Source organism: Delphinus delphis, chromosome 18, assembly GCF_949987515.2.
Source record: "Delphinus delphis chromosome 18, mDelDel1.2, whole genome shotgun sequence".
NCBI lineage: Eukaryota > Metazoa > Chordata > Mammalia > Artiodactyla > Delphinidae > Delphinus > Delphinus delphis.
Window position 1 is genome coordinate 6590006 of NC_082700.1, and position 20605 is coordinate 6610610.

General features: G+C 53.4%; 1 protein-coding gene across 1 annotated transcript in view; it reads right to left on the reverse strand.

Annotated features, from left to right (window-relative positions):
- Nucleotides 1-20605, reverse strand: part of SLC7A1 (solute carrier family 7 member 1) — a 66948-nt gene that overhangs the window by 20676 nt on the left and 25667 nt on the right. Inside the window, exon 2 of the mRNA XM_059995947.1 lies at nucleotides 11525-11621. The gene's annotated coding sequence lies outside the window, so the exon portion shown is untranslated. The remainder of the gene's footprint in view (nucleotides 1-11524; nucleotides 11622-20605) is intronic.

Below are 20605 nucleotides of genomic sequence, written 5' to 3' on the forward strand. Positions count from 1 at the left end.
AACTCATCCGATCCGACCTCCTTCTCGTAAAGACGAGGGAAAACAACTCAGACACCCAGTGTCAGACAGGGTCACGAGCTCGGAAGGTGCGGGGGTGGCTCCACATCTGGGTCTGGCGTTGGCAGGGGTGGGGGGCGGGAAATGATATCACCGTCAGTGAGGTGGGGAGGAAGTGGGAGGAAATGAGGGAAGAAGACCTTGTTAGTGGAACAGCAGTGGAGCAGGAAAATCACAGACACAGGGGCTGATAAGAGCTGAGAGGGCAGGGACAGACCAGGAGACACGCAAAGGAGCAACGGCGCCCGGGGGGTTTCCGGCCACTCACGGGCCAGCTGCCGATGCTCGGTCGGGCAGTGAGGACCTGCCGGGGCTCCGGTGCTGTCCGGGGAGCCCAGGGCGCGAGTCCTCCCGGGCCTGCCTTTCCCTTTCTTCCTCCCAGGATTTACCTGGAGTCATTCAGGTCAGGCTGTGAACAACAGCAAAGCCTTTACTAAACCACTGCTTGGATGACGAGTCAGAAGGGCAGACGCACCATTTCAACACAACCCTTAGCAGGAGAGGAATGTGTGAAGATGCGGCACACAACCGCTCAGCATCATCTTGGGGGGGGAGGGGAGTAGTTTAAGAAGCCAGGAACCTTCAAGGGGAGCGGAGTGTGAACGCTCCCCATTACTGGCATTGTTTCCAACTTGGCTGGTAAATGGGACTGACGTTTAGAGAGAGCGCTGCCCTGCTCGCGTCCTCTCCTAGATGTAGTCGTTGGTTCATAACAAACGGATTCTCTCCCCTAAACCAAGTGCAGAGCAAAGACAGTGCAGTTAAATAGCGTTTTCTTTCCTCAGCTTCACAGAGGAAAGTAACCCCAGGGCCCAGGAGGCACCTGCCTCCCTCTGAACGACCAGACACGCTGTGCCCTGGGCTCTTTGCAAGGGCTGCGTCCACAGCGCACACGCCTTTCCAGATGTGCTGCCGTCTGGAGCAGAAGCAAGAGCTGCCGGAGTGATCCGACTGGGACGCCTGGCGAGGGGCACACTGGAGCCTGGGGATACTTTACCGAGAGCCCGGTGACCTCACTTTAGGCCGGAATGACCCCCCTGGACGCGCAGCTGCAGTGCGTGTGCCACATGCCCCTGGGTGGTATCACCGGCACAGAACCCACTCACTAACCCTGGGGGGCCCCCGCACCATCTTCAAAATAAAGGGGGCGGGGCATCAAATTCTGTCAATTTAGATACCGATTTTAGACGCAGGTTTTCAACCGTATGTGAACGGGACTTCTTGGTGGAGCCCACAAACCGAGACTCCAGGGAGGCAGTGGACTTCTAAGCAGGCACACAGCGCCCCCGTTCCTCACGAAGGGTCCTGGGCTGTTCCTCCCTCACAGGAGCCGGAGGGAAGTGCTCCGGGTGCCAGTGGATGGGAGCACAGGAGGGCCCGTTAGTTTCACCTTGGTTACTTCCTCGGTGCTCCCTGCTGTCTGGGGAAAGGGCAAACCCAACTTCTTTGGAAGCCACTGGGACAGAAACGCAGCTGCTGAGGCCCTGCGCTGAGAACGAGGAAAATGCAAGTGCGCTGTCTGCTTCTACTTTCCAGGGTGGGAGAAAATGAGATGCTCGCTAACCTTGTTCAGGTTTATTTTAAAGAAATGTCCTTTCTGTCTCCTTGGGAGTCGTGCAAAAACTGTTCTCCGGGTGGCATCGCCTGGCGGCATTTTGTACACATTACGGCGCGACTCATTCACGCCTGGACTCCTAAGGTGGGCACCCAGCCAGCAGTGAGACCAAATGAAACCTCTCCGTGTAAAACCCATCTAACCACGTCAACACCGGCAACGTCAGGGTCATGCGGACTTCCTGCTGCTGGGATTTACGCCGACAGTCACCAAATACTTGGAAAGGATTATCTGGAAATTACGTTACCCTCTCACGTGGGGAGGAATTTGTGCCACAGTCGACACCTACACTTTCAGTTTTTGACAGAAATCCTGTAACAGCAAGAGCCTCAGCTCTGTCTTACTCCCGATTCATTTATTAGTAAAGAGCACTTGCCTTATGTGTTATCCTCTCAGAAAAGCAAAGAAAATCTGCCCCTTTCCCACAGAATTTCTAACCTCAAGTTTTATTCTGGTGATCACTATATAACAATAGGAGCAAAGTGACCAATGGTCCCGACTGCAGAGATAAAGATGCTGTTTTCAAGGCGTCTGACAAAGGTGGGCAAGTGGGAACTGGATGATTTTTTTTTTTTTTTTAACTCTCAAACGTCATGACAGTCCCATCACTGAAAAAGTCCGCTTAACGGCTCGTGGGAGGGAGGGGAAGAGGTCAGACGTAGGCTGCGGTAGACACTAAGTTCATAAATCCTTTGGGGAAAGTCTTAATATTGAAATTTTATTGCCCATACTTGTGCTTTTCCTTTAAGCGATCTTTACAACGGTCCCAGACATGGGAGCCACATAGAGTGACATCTGCCCTTCCCGTGGGAGAATGATGCCCCGTGGTCCACACGTGTCCCGGGCTAGAGAAAGTAGGTCCTCGCTAGGGCGCTCACCTGTGGGACACACAGACCGGGGGTCCGACGAGTCAGCAAACTCACTTCAGCGCTCCTACGGCCACGTGGGGGACTCCCCCCAGGAGCCCCCAAGGCTCTAGAGCGCATGCAGGTTTCACAAGGAAGGGAGCAGAGGGCCCACGACAGGGCCCTCTCAACCAGATGTGGTCCAAGGGGGTCCAAAAAAGGAGCGTTTCGGGACGTGGGCCATCGTGGGGACGGAGACTCACAGCAAGGAACAAAATCTGAGTTGAAGGAAGTTCTTCTCCAAGCCAGATTCACAGCCCCCAGATGTCAGGAGGACCAGGTGCAAGAGCTTAAAGTTAAAAAAAAACCTGTGGCGTGGAGGGGACCAGCCAATGCTGATGGAGACCCAACGTGTGGGCACGTGGAAGGAGGGAAGGAAACAACAGAAGGGAACGAAAAGCACAGGGGGGATGGGGGGAGGGGACAACACAGCGGGGAAGGTCTGCTGCGGTGGGTGACAGGGGCCGGCCGGCTCACACCCCTCGTCCTCAATGGGCAGCAGGAGCCTGTCTGCCTCCAGGACCCGGAGTCTCTCTTAAAGTCCCTCAAGATCTACACTTGTCTGACCCCAGGCAGCACGGCCATGCTGAGGATAAAACTGAATTCCTCCAAAATTCGCAGATCTCACAGCTGTTAAGATGCCCTGTGCTGACATGGCCAGGTTTAGGGACAAGCACAAACCCGGTCCCAGCCCAGGAAGCAGAGCGTCAGGGCCGGGCCGAGCGGTGATGGGGCTCCTGAAGAGGGGTGTGGGACCAGGCTTAACGGTCCGTCTCAAAGACCACCACCTCCACGGGGAAGAACAGGTCCACTCCACCCAGCGAGGACAGAGGCCTAAAGCCCGCAAGGCGCCTGGGCCTGTCTCTGCTTCCAGTGAAGACACTTTGTGCTTGGCTGAAATCCACAACCAATAGGTAATGTGGTCTCCACCGGCATGGGGAGCACAAGGCCCGCCATCCTCGGCCTTCAGAAAGCCAACCCCCAGGACCCCTGTCCCCGGGCTGACCCTTCCTACCGATTCAACAGAACGAACTGCAGGACGCGCCAGAGGCCTCTGGGGTCCCGTAAACTACGGCAGGTATGTTCTGCACCTCAGTCCTAACTCCCAGCCACCAGGCCCAGGAGGGCGGCCCTGGGGTCCAGCTCAGGCACGCACCCACCCCGCAGAGCAGCTTCCAGGGGCAGATTCCAATGCAGGGATGCCACAGGGAACTGGAACCGCTGACCATGGGCACAGCGCTCCCTGTGGGCCAGGCACCAAGCCACTGAGGGGCAGGGAACCCCGTGTGGCCCGGGGGCCGAAGCAGTCCCATCTCCCACGATCACGCCTTGCAGAGGCCCAAGCAGACAATCCCAGGCTGGGAGCAAGGATGCGGCACCAGCTCGGGGCCTAGAGCGAGATCGTCCAGGTGCGAATCCGCTACCAGACGGGGTGCAGACAGTGAGTGTCTTCAGTAGTTCTCGTACCGTGGGAAAACGTCAAATTAAAAACTACATGGTATGATCCCGATGAGGATAAGTGGAGGTGGGGTGTAAATACCAAGATATTAACTGAGACTACCTTCCGGATCTTTTCTATACTTGCCATGTCATCTATGGCAGTGAGATGCGTTACTTCCTAAAGCGAAAAACAACAGCAACAGCTAACACGTGGGGGCACCAGCCAAAGGGAAGCTCCTTTACATAAATGACCTTATTTAATTCTCACATCACCATATCCAGCAGGCAATACTTTGCATTCTGGAAATAGGGGGACCCAGGCAGACTAGAACTCAGTCATTCCCAACCCTGGCCGCCCATCAGAGTCCCGTGGGGACAGTTTTTAAACTAACGATGCCGGCCCAGCACAGATCAAGTGACTTCTGTGAAGTTCTCCCAGGTCACCTGGTGGAGGGCAAGCAAGCCAATCAAAGATGGAGTCGGGGCTCAGACCCACATCTTACTGCCTCCAGAGCTTTGAGCTGTCCTCTGAATTATGATCTCCTGGGTCCTGGGGGTGTGCTTGGGGGGAGAGAGGCTGTGTAAGAAAGAAGGGGGGGGCTTCCCTGGTGGCGCAGTGGTTGAGAGGCCGCCTGCCGATGCAGGGGATACGGGTTCGTGCCCCGGTCCGGGAAGATCCCACATGCCACGGAGCGGCTGGGCCCGTGAGCTGTGGCCGCTGAGCCTGCGCGTCCGGAGCCTGTGCTCCGCAACGGGAGAGGCCACAACAGTGAGGGGCCCGCGTACCGAAAAAAAAAGAAAGAAAGAAAGAAGGGGGGACAGATGGCACAGCTAATGGCCAGGGGGAGCGGTCCCCCATCGTGGGGCTGGGCATCCACACGTCGCACTGCAGGGCCCCATCTAGTCACCCTCCATCCCCCCAGCAGTGCTTACGGGACCGTTAACACGTCGAGTGCCCACAGCACACACGCAGTCCTATCGCTGACTTAAATTCAGGAAACTAACAGGACACGGGCTGTCTTTCCGTCCTTCATCTTAGGTCATACACTCGGCGTGACCATCAACGACTAACGAGGGTCTGTCCATCAAAGGAGATCTTATTAGCTGGATATTTAAGGGTGTGATTCACCAAGGAGCTCGGTTCTGTTTCTCTAAATGAACACACAGGCAAGAAGATGCTAGCTGGGTTAAAATCTAACCCAAGCGACGTAGTCTGGTCTATGAAGCCTTGAAATAGTTCCGGACGGCCCCTCCCGTCATGGGGGGTGTCCCACCCCCAGCCCACCCCGCTCCACTGTGGGGACAGCTGGAGTCCCTGTCCCCTCTGCCCAGGGCTTTCGTGAGGCTCAGGTTCCTTGTGTTAAACTAGTCCGCGTGGCTGGGGCCTCAGTTTCCACATCTGAAAGATGGGGTGGCCCTGCGGCCCTGCCCGTGCAGGAGCTCACGAGGACTAAATGAGGTAACGATAAGCACGCTGAGAGGAAAATCCCTCCAGTGCCGAGCCAGCACTGCTCCTTCCCTTTTCAGTCTCAGCACCTGCCCGTCGCCTCTGCCTCACAGAAGCAGGGGGCACACACTCCCCGGCAGCTCTGCGTTCCCGCCACAAGGCAGTCATGAACTGACACCTCGCCAGACGCTGTGAACGCTGCCTACCTAACCACACCACCTTTCCAACACTGTTTACCCGAATCCAAGAATGACAAGAGCCGAGCAGCCGGCGGAAGATCCAGCAAGTCCTTCTTCATGAAAACCAGACACAATCTGGAAACGTTTCCTCCTCAAGCCAGCAGGATGTGTGTGATTAGAGAGTCTTTATGTCTCTGGACGGCATTTCCATCACTAGGGAGGCCACGCTTTATCAGGACACATGCCCGGTGTTGTGTGCAGAAACACGTTACAACAGAAATGCGTGTTCCGTCAGGAGCTCCGAGCTCCTCTGACACATGCCTTAGCCAGACTTATTCTCCAGGATGTAAAGAAAACAAAGTTCTCTCCCTGGTTCACAGCGACGTGAAACCGAGCGACGTACAAACTCTGGGGGGAGGGTCCAGGGGGAGACTCGTCGCCTCGGCCCTCCAGCGCAGGGTCCACAGGGGCCCGGCCCTGAGCTTCATCAGGTCGTGCGCCTGTGAACTGTGAGCACTTCACCTGGGCCTTGACGACCGTTACTGAACTGGCTCTCCAATCTCAAATGGAAAAGAAATGTCTGAAATACATTTCCCCTAAGACAGGACTCAGACTAACTCTCAGAACATTGCCTCTTCAATTCTCTAGGCCTCTGAGGCATCCTGAAAGGTCAATTAGTTTTCAGTGGCTCCTTCTAGAAACGTTCTCTTTCAAAATGCCCCAGGACACCTGGCATCTGGAACCAGAGCAGGCAGGGGGTTCCTGCCAGGCTGATCTAATTCCGCTGCACAGTCAGACCGTTATTCTTCCATGTACTCAGTTACTCACTCAACAAACCCTAACACACCCAGGCAGTGCACCGATTTACCCGTAAGCCTGCGCCTACCTTAATCCCCAAACGCCTGTAATTTCCTCCCTTCCCCCAGTCTTCCCACCGTCACAAGCAACTCTGAAAAAACTCGGCATTTCCAGAAAATGCACTGGTTCAAAAGTAAAGAAGGTGTGAAAAATCAGGGACAGTTTCCCAAAACTGAGCTGGAGAAGAGACTCTTGGGGAGCTGGGGTCCACTGGAAACCAGCACTGATCTACACACACCAGCTCTTCGCCAGACACACACACGAGGTCATTTCGTCCTCACCAGAAACCAGCACAGGTTTAGGAAAAACGAAGTGGTTCATAGGTTATTCCAAAGCTGGGAGAGAGAAACTTGTAGATCCGTGTTTCTGTGCTGTGCACTGTGCGGGACATACGTGAATTTTAAGGTTCACCTCCCACCTTTCAGCAGGTCACACCCTGACCTGCCTGGGAGACAAAGCTCAGGCCCACTGCGCCGCAGGTGACCCTGGCCAGACTGCACAGGTGAGGCTGGGCCAGGGTGTGGGGAGCTGGACCGGCCAGGGCCGTGCACCTAGGAAAGTCACGGGTGGGCAGCTGAGGGATTCACACTCGAGATGCAGAGGAAGGGCATCAACAACATACACCGGGAGGATTAATCCGGTCTCGTGCAGGACAGACTAGAGGGTAGCGGCCTTCTGTACCTGGGTAGCAAATCGATATGTTACCTTTGAGCAGGTATTTTAATCCAACTAACAAAGCCCCTTGCGCAAGCAAACGCTATATTCTCTCATATGTACCAGCATTTGTTCCCCGTCCCTGCTTTCTCCCCGAAGAGCCCTGAACTATTCCCAGCACCCACGCCCTGGTTACCATGGGGATTATCTGAGCGGGGTGGGGTGCGCCCTGCAGGAATAACCCTAGTAGGAAATGCATGTTTTATGATGGGTCTTGCTGGTGTACTGGCAACCTACTTTCACTGGTGGCCAAAACTTCAGACACTCACCCGCAAGAGAAAAGCATTTACGATTTGAAAGAAACACCACGGCCTCCCTCGTGGCTCGCCACCTCACCTGTTTTCCTGCCACAAGGTTTTCTCTCACGTCACACACCTAGAGGACACGTCCAGTGGGTGGTAACAGAACGCCTCCGTTACAGAGAACGTGATGCCGTTTAGCCCAAGTCACTGTGAGGCATCGGAAGCAAAGGGCCAGTTGCACGAGGGCCTGTGAATACGGGAATGCAGGACCGAGTGATCAAGGGCCAGGAGAGAGTGGACCAGAGGATAAGGCTGAGCCCGAGACGGAGAGAGCAGCCCAGAGCGCTGGACACGAGACCAGAGCCGGCCGGTGGTGCTGAGTGTGAAGCGGCTGTTTTCCTGCACGTCGGATGGACCGTGTGTACACCATACGTCACAGGCAGAGCCCCCAGCTCTGCTGTAATGGACGCTCCAGTGCAATAACCTTAAGGACAGGCTGTCCCCCCAGAATGTCACCCGAATGTGACCCCAGGGCCTCGCCATAAGCCAACGTTCAATATCTGGACTGCAGTGACCTGAAATTCTCCCTTCTCTGGTCCCACTTAGTGACACTTAGAACCCACATCATCAGAGAACGAGGAAACACAGCACAGACTTCTCCTATCGTCTTTAAGGAAGTCTTAAAGGCTGAAAATAGAAGTTGCAACTTATGCCCCAAGTAATGCTCTCTACATGCCCCACTGCACAGAAAGCCCCACGAAGAGGGCGCCTGCCTTCTTCCTAGAAGTTCACAGCCGCATCAGTCACCTGAGACTCAGGGTCACATTTTCCTACACAAAAATGGGACAAAGCCACCACTGGGCTCAAAGCAGCTCACAAAAGGCAGCTTAACCCGAAACGTTCCTGAAGTGCATCCGAGCTCTCTGGAGCTGCCCACTGCCCAGCGGGGCCAGTGAGGGCACGAGGACACCGACGTGGGTTGGGAGGATAAATGGATCCTGCAGAAGTTGTGATCCTTTAATAGATGTAAAGTCATGGGTCATTGTGGAAAAAAGAAAGGAGCAAAACAATTTTTCACCAAAATGAATATCAGATGGGAGCACATTTAATCCCTCCTCTCGGGGCAAGGAAAGGTGATCTGCGGTGGACGGTGTCTAAGGTGGCCCGTGACCCGCTCCCCCTGGTGGGAGTGGGAGTGGGGTGGGAGCTGGGGCTTGCCTCTCCCAGCAGAACCTGGCAAAGGGGAGGGATGTCACCCCACAATTATGTGACACTATTTAAGGCTCTGTCTTACCAGCTTGAGGAAGTGAGTGGCCACATTGGGAAAACCCAAGCGGCAGTCAATGTGGCCTCCAAGTCAGCCAGCGAGAGACTGGGGCCCTAAGTCCCAAAACCACGAGGACGTGGATTTGGCCAACAACCCAAGGAAGCCCGGACACAGATCCCATCCCCAGCTGAGCCTTCAGCTGAGAACCAGGTCCTGGTCCACAGCCCGACTGCAGCTTCGCGGTGCTCCAGGCACCTCGCTAGCTAAGCCACGCTCTGACTCCCGACCAGATGAACCACGAGAAGACAGATGTCTTAGGCCCCTAAGTCTGCGGTGTGTGCGGTGACAGCTGACTAATCCATGGTCCAGACGGCCATGAGGTAACACGTGAGTCTGCATTCACTTTCTCTTTAAACCTTCAAGGACCCAAAGACCAGAGCCCAACGTTTCTTTAACTTTCTCTGCTTCAGTGATGGAGTTAACCTTTAATTCACCTGAAACTATTGTTTCTTGGTTAAGGCGGAATGATTTGAAAGGAATTTCCTCTTTCTGCAAGAATGGTGTACATTAAATAGCTATTATTTTCACTTTTAAAAAATGGTGTTTCTACCCTGTGCCCCTCTTTTAGGACTTGCAGGAGCTACAAAGATAAGCACTATGCTGTCCCTGCTCTCAGGGTGCTTGCAGCCTGGAAAAAAGGCCAAATTAGCCATCCATCCATCCAACAAGTATTTATCTGATGGACACCTACTATATGCCTCTCCCTTCCCTGTGCTGTAAGGAAAGAACAAAGTTCCCTGCTCTCCTGGCAGGAGAAGACAATACAACAAACCAAAGAGCACAAACAGGCGGCAGAGACCCGAGCCCTCCGGAGACACGTCACCTCCGCTACCACCTGGCACCTGGCCTCTTCACTCAGGAAGGGCGCCGTCACGGTGTGGCCGGTGGGCTGTGAAGTCCCCTGATTTAGACACGGTTCAGGATCTGCCCAAGCACTAGGAACCATCCAGGGCTTCCCCAGACACCTCATCACGGCCCTGCCGATCCGAGAAGCCAGCAACCTGAGGCTCTTCACTCAAATGTGAACACTCCCCGCAGCCTGGGTACCAGGTAACAGAGGAAGGGGCTCTAGGAGAGGCTGAGCAGCAGAGAGGAGGAGATGCAGCGTCAACAACTCTCACTTAAGCACTTCTACTAAACAGGTGCTGAAAAGGAGGAGGAGACCAGGCTACTCAAGGCTCACGATGGGCCGCGCTCCCCCTTCCCTGCTGCACGGATCTAACCTGACTCTTCGGGGAAGCGCGCCCGGGAACCTTTGCTTCTGACATTTACAAGCTGCAACAGCCTCGTAAACAAGGTGCTCACTCAGAGCGTGGACCTCTCGGGAAGGAGGAGCTGGGGAGCCCCGCCCGTCCCTGCGAGGCGCCTCCGTGAGGCAAAGGTCCCGGCAACACGTCCGCCAAGCCGCCTGATGAAGGACTCAGAGGGCTGCAGATCCTGATCGCGTGTGCGCTCTTAGCACGGCTCCACACTCGGAAGGAACAACATGAACGGCCCCAAACGACTGGAAGATCGCAGGGCGGCGGGGGAGTCAGGTGCAGAGCTGAAAACCCCTTGTGATAAATGAAACAGTGACGAAAATGACCGTCTCCACACTCAGCGAACCTGTTTTCTTAACCAAAACCTAAGCAGAGCAACAGCTTTCCAGCATTTTTCTTTCCCCAAACTACACCCTACGCTAAACCCAAATACAAGCATCAGGGGAAGGGGGACCCGCTCTTATGTAAAGGGACAAGGGGTGAGCAGCCCCCCTGCTGGCCTTGACCTTCCCCGCCCTCCATGCCTGCTCCTGTGCCCCGCCCCTGCCCAGGACTCCAGGGCTGCAAGGACCAGCCCGAAATACACCGACCTACAGCGGGTCGTTATAGCCCCTAAACCCAAGAATGAGCTACGGGAGAATTCTTAAGGACAAGAGTGACAAGCAGAGGAGTGAGAGGCACAGGAGCAAGACAAGAAGCTTGGGAGCAGACTGGAAAGTGGAGCTGGCCCTTGACCTTGAGAAACCGCAGTCTCCCAGAGTCAAAGGCAGACACGGAGCAGATGCATCACGGCCGAGGCTCTGTGGCCGCCCACGGGGCACAGTCCCTCCAAGGGCTGCAGACCAGGCGGTGCCCGGAGTGAGGGGACACCCTCTCCCCACGGAGCCCTGCACCGAACGCCTTGCTGTCGCAGGATGTTAAGAGGTCTGTACGAAGCAGAAGTGCAGGTAAGAATTCAAGAACCCATTAGAGTGAAAAGACAAACCTTTCCTGGTGAGTCAATGGGACGGAAGAGCTGGATGGGCGCGGCAGTGAGACATTAAAAAGACAACTTAGGGGGGCTTCCCTGGTGGCGCAGTGGTTGAGAGTCTGCCTGCCCATGCAGGGGACACGGGTTCGAGCCCTGGTCCGGGAAGATCCCACATGCCGCGGAGCAACTGGGCCCGTGAGCCGCAACTACTGAGCCTGCGCGTCTGGAGCCTGTGCTCCACAACAAGAGAGGCCGAGATAGTGAGAGGCCCGTGCACCGCAATAAAGAGTGGCCCCCGCTCGCCACAACTAGAGAAAGCCCTCGCACAGAAACGAAGACCCAACACAGTCAAAAATGAATAAATAAATTAATTTAAAAAAAAAAAAGACAACTTAGGGCTTAGTTATCAGTTAACTTAAAAAGCCAGCGGCCAGCGAAAGCCCTAAATGAGTAACAGTCCAGCAAAAAAGAGCAGGACTCCCCCGCCGGGGTGCTGACAGGCAGACCGTACCTGGACTATGGCGTGAGGACTGTCACCTTGTCACCCGAGGATCCCTGGGTCCTGGAGCGAAGACGTCTCAGGAGCGACGAGACGGGGCTGCAGGCTCCTGGGAGGCAAGGAAGAGACGTTAGACTCCATCTGTTTTGACCCCAGAACCTCCAAGCCTGCGGCCATCGCAGGGAGGAAAGATTCTGTTTAGCCCAGCATCCGGAAGGCAGACGAGGTCCCACCACGGGGACAGAGCAGCACGCGGGGAGCACCGCTGGGGAGAAGATGGGAAACCAGACCAGACGGCCTCCAAACCAGAGGTTCTACCCCGCCACCGCTACAAACGTGGGGTCATATCTAAGTAAGGACGACAGCAAAGCATCTTCCAGACAGGCTACGCCCACACATCCAGGACACAGAGGTGGAGCTGTGCGCGCTCTGCGGCCCTGCGAGGGGCCAGCCCGGGGAGCGAGCGCTCTCCTGACGCTGGCACTGAGAACTGAGGTCAGCAGGGGCAGAAAGCCTCAGCTGCGTCCTCCAGGGAACGCGGGACTCCAGTCGGTGTGACCGGCCGCTCTCCTGTCCTTGCCGGCGCTTGCAGTGTCAGGGCACCAGCGCAGAGCACACGGCACTAGTGCACCACCCTCGCGGGCCCTGGGCAGCCACCTGCCCGTGACTTCAGGTGGGCCACACGCTGCTCTGACGCGGGGCGTGCTCTGTCACCACGTGCCGGGGGAGCGGCCTGCAGTCCCAGAAGGAATGAATGCGGTGACGGTCACTCCTTACAGGGGCATCCAGGAAGAACCTCCTGGACGAGTGGCATATAAAGTCCTCTGTTTTCCCAACTGCGGGGTTCCTACTCTACACAGGCTCACGCGCTCACCCACCCAGGAGCTGGCGTGCTTTAGCCAAGCTTCCTGCATATGACTCTGCACCGATGTGAACCCAGGTGCGGATTATTGCTGAGCCGAAAGCTCACGTGAAGATGCTCATCAACAGCTCAAGCTGCATCACTTCAACGCAGCAAAGCAGGTTTCCAGCGGCTGCAGCCAACCGTTCCACCCCACCAACACCTTCTGTATATTCATTCTGTGCTAATGTTTCAGTCTTTGCCACTTCCCACTTTGAAAATGTCCAAACCTACATGAAAGTTAACGCACATATTTACACACTTTTCATCTACATTTGCCAATATTTAACATTTTGCCACATCTGCTCTATCGTTATGTAAATATACACTTTTCTCACGAACCATTTGATACTGAGCTGTAATAGCTAACATGACACTTGACCTCTAAGTACTTTGGTAACTCCCAAGGATGAAACTCACCCACATAACTGTAACGTCACTTGTTAGAAACCGAATATTCAGTAGCCTCTAAAACACAGCCCACGATCAAACGTCCAAAACCAACAACATTCTGGCATTTGTCTGTCATGGGCCAAGTACCACAAGGGCAGTGAGAGAAACGAAGATGAGTTAAGGCCCAGGTTCACAGCCCAGGGGGAGACGGACACACAGATCCTTCCTGGGAGCTGGGCACAAAGGGGGAGCTGTCTCACACGCGAGTCTCTGTCTTGGCAGAAGAGAAAGTGGTCGCTCCACCTGAAGACCTCAGGACAGGTCTCTGCAATCTGGGGCTTTGCAGAGGACGAGGTTACCCAACCTACACGCAGAGAGTGGGAACGGAACACAAAAACGGAGAGGCTAGAATATGACAGCCAGAACAATGCCGCCCAACCCCAAAATGTCCAAATCCTACCTCTGGGAACTTGTGACTACGTCAGGTTACGTGACAGGGAGGTTGCAGAAGGAACGAAGGTGCTCATCAGCTGACCTTGGACGAGACGCTCCCGGGGTGGGTCTGGTATGTAATCCCCAGGGTCCCTGAAGGATGGGGGAGGGGGCGGGCAGCCTCCAGAAGCCCACAAAGGCAAGGAACTGGATTCTCTCGAGAGCTCTAAGAAAGGAACACACCCTCCCAACACCTGGACGTGAGCCCAGTGAGACCTATTCTGGACTTCTGACCTGCAGAACTGAAGACTAATATTAGGTTGGCCAAAAAGTAAGGTGTTACGGAACATCCCAAATGAACTTTTTGGCCAACCCAGTAAATCTGCGTTGTTTTAAAGCCTTTTTTTTTTCACGTAGAGGCTTGAAACAAGGCTGGAAACTGTCAAAGTGCCAGGGGCTGGGGCCAAGTCATCGAGTCCAGCTGCCGAGAACCATGATAGGATCTGTATTTTAGGAAGAAAGCCCCGGAATGAACGGAACAGAATCCGGAAGGAAAACAACTGGCGATGCTTGTTGCCAAGGAGAGAATTTGAGCTTTCAAGCAAGAATCCTAGAACTGTGGAAAACCGGTACCTGTCACCAAGATCTCAGTCGACAGCTTCCCCAAACTTAGGGTTTTCTGAAGACTTCGGTGGTAATGTTAACAAACGTGTTTCTAGTAAACATATACGATGAAGTCTGTCAACGCTTAGATCCGGATTATTCAGTGAAACAGGCACATCCACCGAAACAGAATCACAGATGGGTAAAAGATTGATCAAGTACAAAACAGACCCATTTCAGAGTACAAAAAGCTCACGGACATGGTTTCAGACTCCACGGGGTACCAGCTACCACCTGTCGAGCTTCTGTGCGGTACCAAAAGCTCTCCACAATCACCTGAAAAGGCTACTAAAGTCCGCTTCCGCTTCCAAGTACAGATCTGCGGCCACATTTTCTTCATGTATTTCAACTAAAACAACACATCAAAACTGAATGAGGTATAATCAGACATAAGAACCAAGTGGCCTTCTGTCAAGCCACACACTAAAGAGATTTGTAAACGTGGAAAACAACACCACTCTTATTAAACTTTTTTTGTTTTGGAAACTAGTTTTCCATAAAAATGTTTTCCATAACAAAAGTTACTTGTTAACGTAAAATCGTTTATTGTTATTGTTACTTTTTGCAGGACTAATACATAAATATTTTAAGTTGTTCTGAATTTTAATTTGTAACATGATACAACCCACATAAGCGAAAGTTCTCAACGATTTTTAAAAAAATTTTATTTATTTATTTACTTACTTACTTATTTACACTTATTTATTTATTTTATTTTTGGCTGCGTTGGGTCTCCGTTGCTGCGCGCGGGCTTTCTCTAGTTGCGGCGAGCGGGGGCTACTCTTCGTTGTGGTGCACAGGCTTCTCATTGTGGTGGCTTCTCTTGCTGCGGAGCACGGGCTCTAGGTGCCCGGGCTTCAGTACTTGTCGCACGTGGGCTCAGCAGTTGTGGCTCGCGGGCTCTAGAGCGCAGGCTTCGTTGTCCCGCGGCATGTGGGATCTTGCCAGACCAGGGCTCGAACCCTCGTCCCCTGCACTGGCAGGCGGACTCTCAACCACTGCGCCACCAGGGAAGCCCCTCAATAATCTTTGAGAGTGAAAAGGGTCCTGAGATCAAACAGCTTGAGGACCACTGCTTTAGGGATGCCGTATGGCGTGGACCCAGCCAGGCTGACACAGGCCCCGTCAGCAGAGCTGCCCTCCTGCTTCCTCAGGCAGGACGAGGCAGCCTGAGAGGGGGCCTCACTCTGCTCATTTCCCTGTCATGGTATCAAAGCAGTTAATGCCAAACTTCAGTGCTAAAGAAAGGCCTGCCGTACATTACACCAGGCTGACCCCACCAGGATTAATGGGATTGGAATGCATAGTCATAAAACTCATTAGCACTGCCTTTCTTTAATCCAAGAATGTTTCAACCGATTTGTTCTACTTCGGATTTGAAATTTCACTTGTTATAAACAGGGTAGTGAGAATGCTACAACCACCTCATACCTAAAGAATGTGATTTCATTCCTTTCATAAGTACAGCAAGCAGCATTCCAACACCACCCTTGCTGGGCTTCCAAGGGCACAGACACTGCACAGGTGTGACCAATGACACCACGTGGCTCTGTGTAACAGGCGACACCCACACACTGATGGGAAATACATACATAAAATAACCCGAAAACATCAGCCAACGTACTTCCACTGAATAATTTATAAACCCAAAGGAATCAGGGCTTCCCATCAAGTACATTGATAGCAACTACTAAACAGGTTTTTGGCTTTATTAAACACAGTGCCCAACTTTGGGGCGGCTTAAATAGCTGCTTTCCCTTTGAATGAGTTTGTGTATTTTTCTTCATGCCACAAATGTCTTTGAGTGCCAGATACACTTCTAGAAACCAGAGATGCAGCGGTGAACTAACTAGACCAAAATCCTGCCTCGGCAGAATTTACATTCTGCGACTAGGAACACGTCTTTGAAAAATAAGGATGCATGAACTATCAACAGGAGGTAGCACGCTTCTGAGCTCCTAAAGCAATTCCATGAAATTATTAGAAAGAAGATGAGCCCCCCCATTATACGAGCGAGTGCTCCAGCCCATGAGAAGGTCAGATATGAAGGTCATTGTAAGGAATGAAGCTACAAGAAGAGTTCAACGCAGTTAGGGGAATTCTGTTAAGTCTTCTGACTGCAACCAAGCACTGTGGCAAGAACAGAGCTCCCTGGCTGGCCTCGAGCCCCTGGAACAGACAAGGACCTCCCAAGGGGATGCATGGGGGGTCGGAAGCCTGGAAGGAGGGCATCTGTAGTTTGAAAAAACAAATATTTTAATTAAATTTTTTCTTTGGTATGAATAGTTTTGAAATTTCAGCACGAGATTTTTGTTTGTTAAAAGGGAGCATGGACTCAGAGGCTGACGAGTACCGCGAAGAAGTTAATATCCTTCCTGTTCAAGGAAAGAGAGGGCTGATGGACTCAAAACCTGAGTGGGGGAGAGAGGCCTCCAGGCATCACCCAAGGATCCAAAACTGTCCTCAGAGACGCTCACACTTTGTTCGCCTTTCCGTTATGACCCTGCAGGACGGGCGCCACGGGGCTGCTTCAAGAACTGACATCACGCAGCTGCTCCTGCCATGCGCCGAGAGCTGGTGACTCCGACATGGCCTTCCAGACCACCAGAACCTGGGAGCGATCCCCTCTGTCCTGAGCCTTCCAGTCCTGAAGCTCTGCATTTGGCATTTATCCAGTGTACCCGTCGTACACTGAAATAATACACTCACGAGGGGCCGACCTGGCCGGTACCAGAAACCACAGTACTTTTACACATTGTGTCCCCAGCCTTCCCCGTGACCCACACCTCCTGCCGCCCAGGGCTCTATGACGGCAGGCCATGCTCTTGTTCACAGGTGGTCAGTGATAAAGGGCTGGCTTCCACCTGAGGACAGGGGGCTCGTGATGACGGGGGGTCTTACAGCTATTACTAAATCCGTTCCCCAGAATGGATTCCAGCGTCCACTGAGAATGTGACTATATCACCTCTTCCCACAATTTCCATTGTCCACCCTGTTTCCACCTTTACTGGGGACCAACACCAGTTTCTATCCACCCGCTAAGGCAGCAATAACATTTAAACATAAAAGCTGTTTGAAAGACCTCACAATATATATAGCCACCTGTGGTTCCACAATGCTTATTAGGGGGGAAAATGTTACAAACTGTAAAGGAAATGTGGTCAAAGAAGTAACAGCAAGATATTAATCCCACTCCCAACCCTTCAATAATTAACATTACTCCCGCCAGTTCTGCACCAAGGAAAAGACCACAATTTGATAGATCATCCTTCCTTTGAGACGCAAGATACTCCACGACAAGGACACTGAATCCTCCTCGGCTGTGTGCTGCAGCAGGCCAGGCGAGGCCGTGCTGCCCACGGGCGTAAATCTCCCGGGGAGGCTCAAGGAGGGAGGGGGCATCCAGAGAGCCTAGGGGGCTGGGGGCACCGAGTCGGGGGCTGTAGGGCAGTGGTTCTCAACTGGGGGTGATTTTGCCCCCCAAGGACCACTTGGCCATGTCTGAAGACAGCTTTGTCGTCGCAGCTGACGGAGGGTGGTGCTGGCATGTAGCAGGCAGAGGCGAGGGACGCTGCTGGACATCCTCCAGCGCCAGCACAGTCCCCACCAACAGAAGGGTGCAGAGCGCCGAGGTGGGGGGAACCTGCCGCGCTGTGTAGGGCTGTGAGTGAAGTGCTCCACAGATGCAGTTTTTAATAAGCGAAGTGGTTTTTGAAATATTTTAAAGTAATGTTTTACTCTTAAAAAACCTACAAATAATGCCTGCGATTAAACATGTATTCACAAGAAAGCAAAACGTTGTCACCACGTCGCTGGAAAACCCTCAATGTCCCCAAACCAGGGCTGAGAATTACTAAGAGGCAAGCAGACAAAGGAAAAAGTACAAGATGAAAAAAACGTGCCGAGGACTAAGACGAGCTGCGCTTCTTAATCCAGGTTTTTAGAGTGAACCGGACCCTGAAGTTCTGCGCGAGCTCGTTCACCCTGCGTCACGTGGACATGCTCAAAAGTCCGTGGGGACGGGACCGCTGGCGGGGGCCCCCCAAGAGAGAAAGGAACCGGGCACCCGCCACGCGGTCCCGTCAACGCTTCACAGGTGCGGTGCGGGGCTCACAACAGGTTAAGTACCTCGAGCGGCTGTCAGGCTCCACCGTGTCAGTGTCTGAGTGGGGAGGACGCCCAGGCTCTGCGGTTCTGGAGGAGCACAAAGAGGGGGCGCGGTCCGTCCCAGAAACGCTCCGCCTGCCAGTGAGCAGCCAACCTCTATTTTTAACACCTGACCATTTGAGAGGCGAAATCTTACCTTCTAAGAGTTGGGCAGGACCACCTGGCCACCTAACTCAGAGATCGCCGCAGACTGTAAAAGGGAAAACTGAGCAGGGCAGGAAAGCGGTGGGGAGAGAGAGGAGGGGGAGCCACGGAGGGCCCGGCAGGCATCTGCCGTCAGGTGTCTCCGCAAGGACGGCAGCAGCGATCGCAGCGGCTGGCGTTTGCTCTAGGCGCCTACTCGGTCCCGCCCAGACCGAGCTCTGACGTTTACACAGCGAGCACAACCCACTGCTCTTCCGGAAAAGCAGCTTCCGAAAGCAGGCAGAAAGCAGAGCCCCGGCTCAAACCTCAGCGCGCCTAAAACCACTCTGAGACTCCTGAATTACCTTTCACGCTACTGAAACTCTGCATGAGGCTTCTAGTAGGTCCCCGAGGACAACGGGCCACGTGATTACAGTAAAACTTTAGTTAGACACAAAGATGACCCTCCCACTTCGCAAGCACAGTCAGAGGCAGTGGAATGAGGAGAAATCGTTTTCCGAAGACGAGCTGGTTTTCAACCCCTGACTACCTGAATGAGCTTCTGCAGATTACTCTGAACCCCAATTTCCCCACTTCTGCAATGAGGAAACGACTGTCAAACTCACAGAACTGCTTAAAAATCATTGGAAATTGAGATTATGCCTATAAATACGTCAAGCACTTCTTAAAATCAATTCATTGTTGAAGGCTTTCTGTGAGTAAGTGACGTAACTTCAGAAATACTTTCTCTTCATTTCATACTGTTTCCCAACTGCACTGGCACCTGACTGGCATTTTGTTTGTTTGGGGTTTTTTTTTGGCCTCACCGTGTGGCATGCGGAATCTTAGCTCCCCGACCAGGGATTGAACCGGCGCCCCCTGCGTTGGGAGCATGGAGTCTTAACCACTGGACCGCCAGGAAGTCCCCTGGCTGGCATTTTGCAATCTCTCTGCCAAAGAGCTAATGGGCGACACCAACATAACATGCAGCCAAGGGGAGCTGCTATGTGAAGAAATCCTCCCACTTAAGCGAAGGACTGTTTGACCCGTGACTGTCAGCCCTTAATTACGTGGTGCGTCAATATTTTAAAAGAACTGTCTCACGAACCAGCGGTTGGGGTCCACGATGCCGCCTGCCCTGGATGTGGACATCTGAGGCTTCTGTCTGCCAGTGACTTAACCCAAAGAGTTTAATAAAGGAGAGTCTTTGCCAGTGAGGAAGTGACGTTACTATTGCTGGGAAGGTGAAAGAGCTACTCAGGAAATATATGAATACAACACAAAAACTGCAGGGTTTTCTCCAAAACAGCAGCAGAGAGAGGAAGCCGAGGGGAATTTCAGGATGGAGTCATCAGGGGGGCAGTGGTCAAGGTGGAGGCGTGGCCGGGCTAAGGCAGGAAGGCGGGCGCCCATCGGACAGGACGGGGCGGCGGGGGCAGGGAGGAGCACAGCGGTCCCAGGAGAGTGGGGCCCAGCCTGCCAGGAGGCCGGCAGAGGGAGCCGAGGTCAGGGTGCTGCTGCCCACGGTCCAGGCTGAGCTTCTGCAAGATCTCTTCCGGCTCCACGATGGTTTCCCTGGAAACACACATTCTGGCCTCACACCGATGCATTCTCCTGAGACTCAGAAAATATAATCCATGGCCCGTTGTGCTCAGGATCCCCTCAAGCCACCTGCCAGGGCCCAGGCAGATCTGTCGATCACCAGGCAAATAAGCCTGTGTGCCGGGAGAGGATGATGTCCCTCTGCCACGCCCAGTGGGCGCCCCCCAGGAGGCAGACAGCAGCCCCCCTCTAAGATGAGACTTGGGCAGTCTCATCAAGTTACCCCCTCCTGCCCCTCTTAACCAACACTTTCTATTTTTAAAGCCATAGCATCAATGCAGAGACAGACCCTATGGTCTGGGGCCAAGGACCCCTCACCCGTTCTCACTCTCAGAGGGCAGTGAGTGGGCTCATTACTAACCCACCGCTTTGCCAAGTCCAAGTCTAAGCCACTTTCCCTTCCTGGGGCCCGAGCGATGGTGTCTACTGTGTCATCAAAGTCTACGAGGAGGAACGTGATGATTACACAACAAGGTGAATGGACTTAATGTCACCGAAGTGTATACTTCAAAATGTACAATAAAAAATAAGTAACAGGGCTTCCCTGGTGGCGCAGTAGTTAAGAATATGCCTGCCAATGCAGGGGATACGGGTTCGAGCCCTGGTCCGGGAAGCTCCCACATGCCGCGGGCAACCAACCCCACGAGCCACAACTACTGAAGCCCACGCGCCTACAGCCCGTGCTCTGTAACAAGAGAAGCCACCGCAGTGAGAAGCCCGTGCACCACAAAAAAGAACAAAAGCAGCCAAAATAAATAGATAAAATAAATTTGTGTATATATATAAAAAAGTAACATTCAAAAACTAAAAAG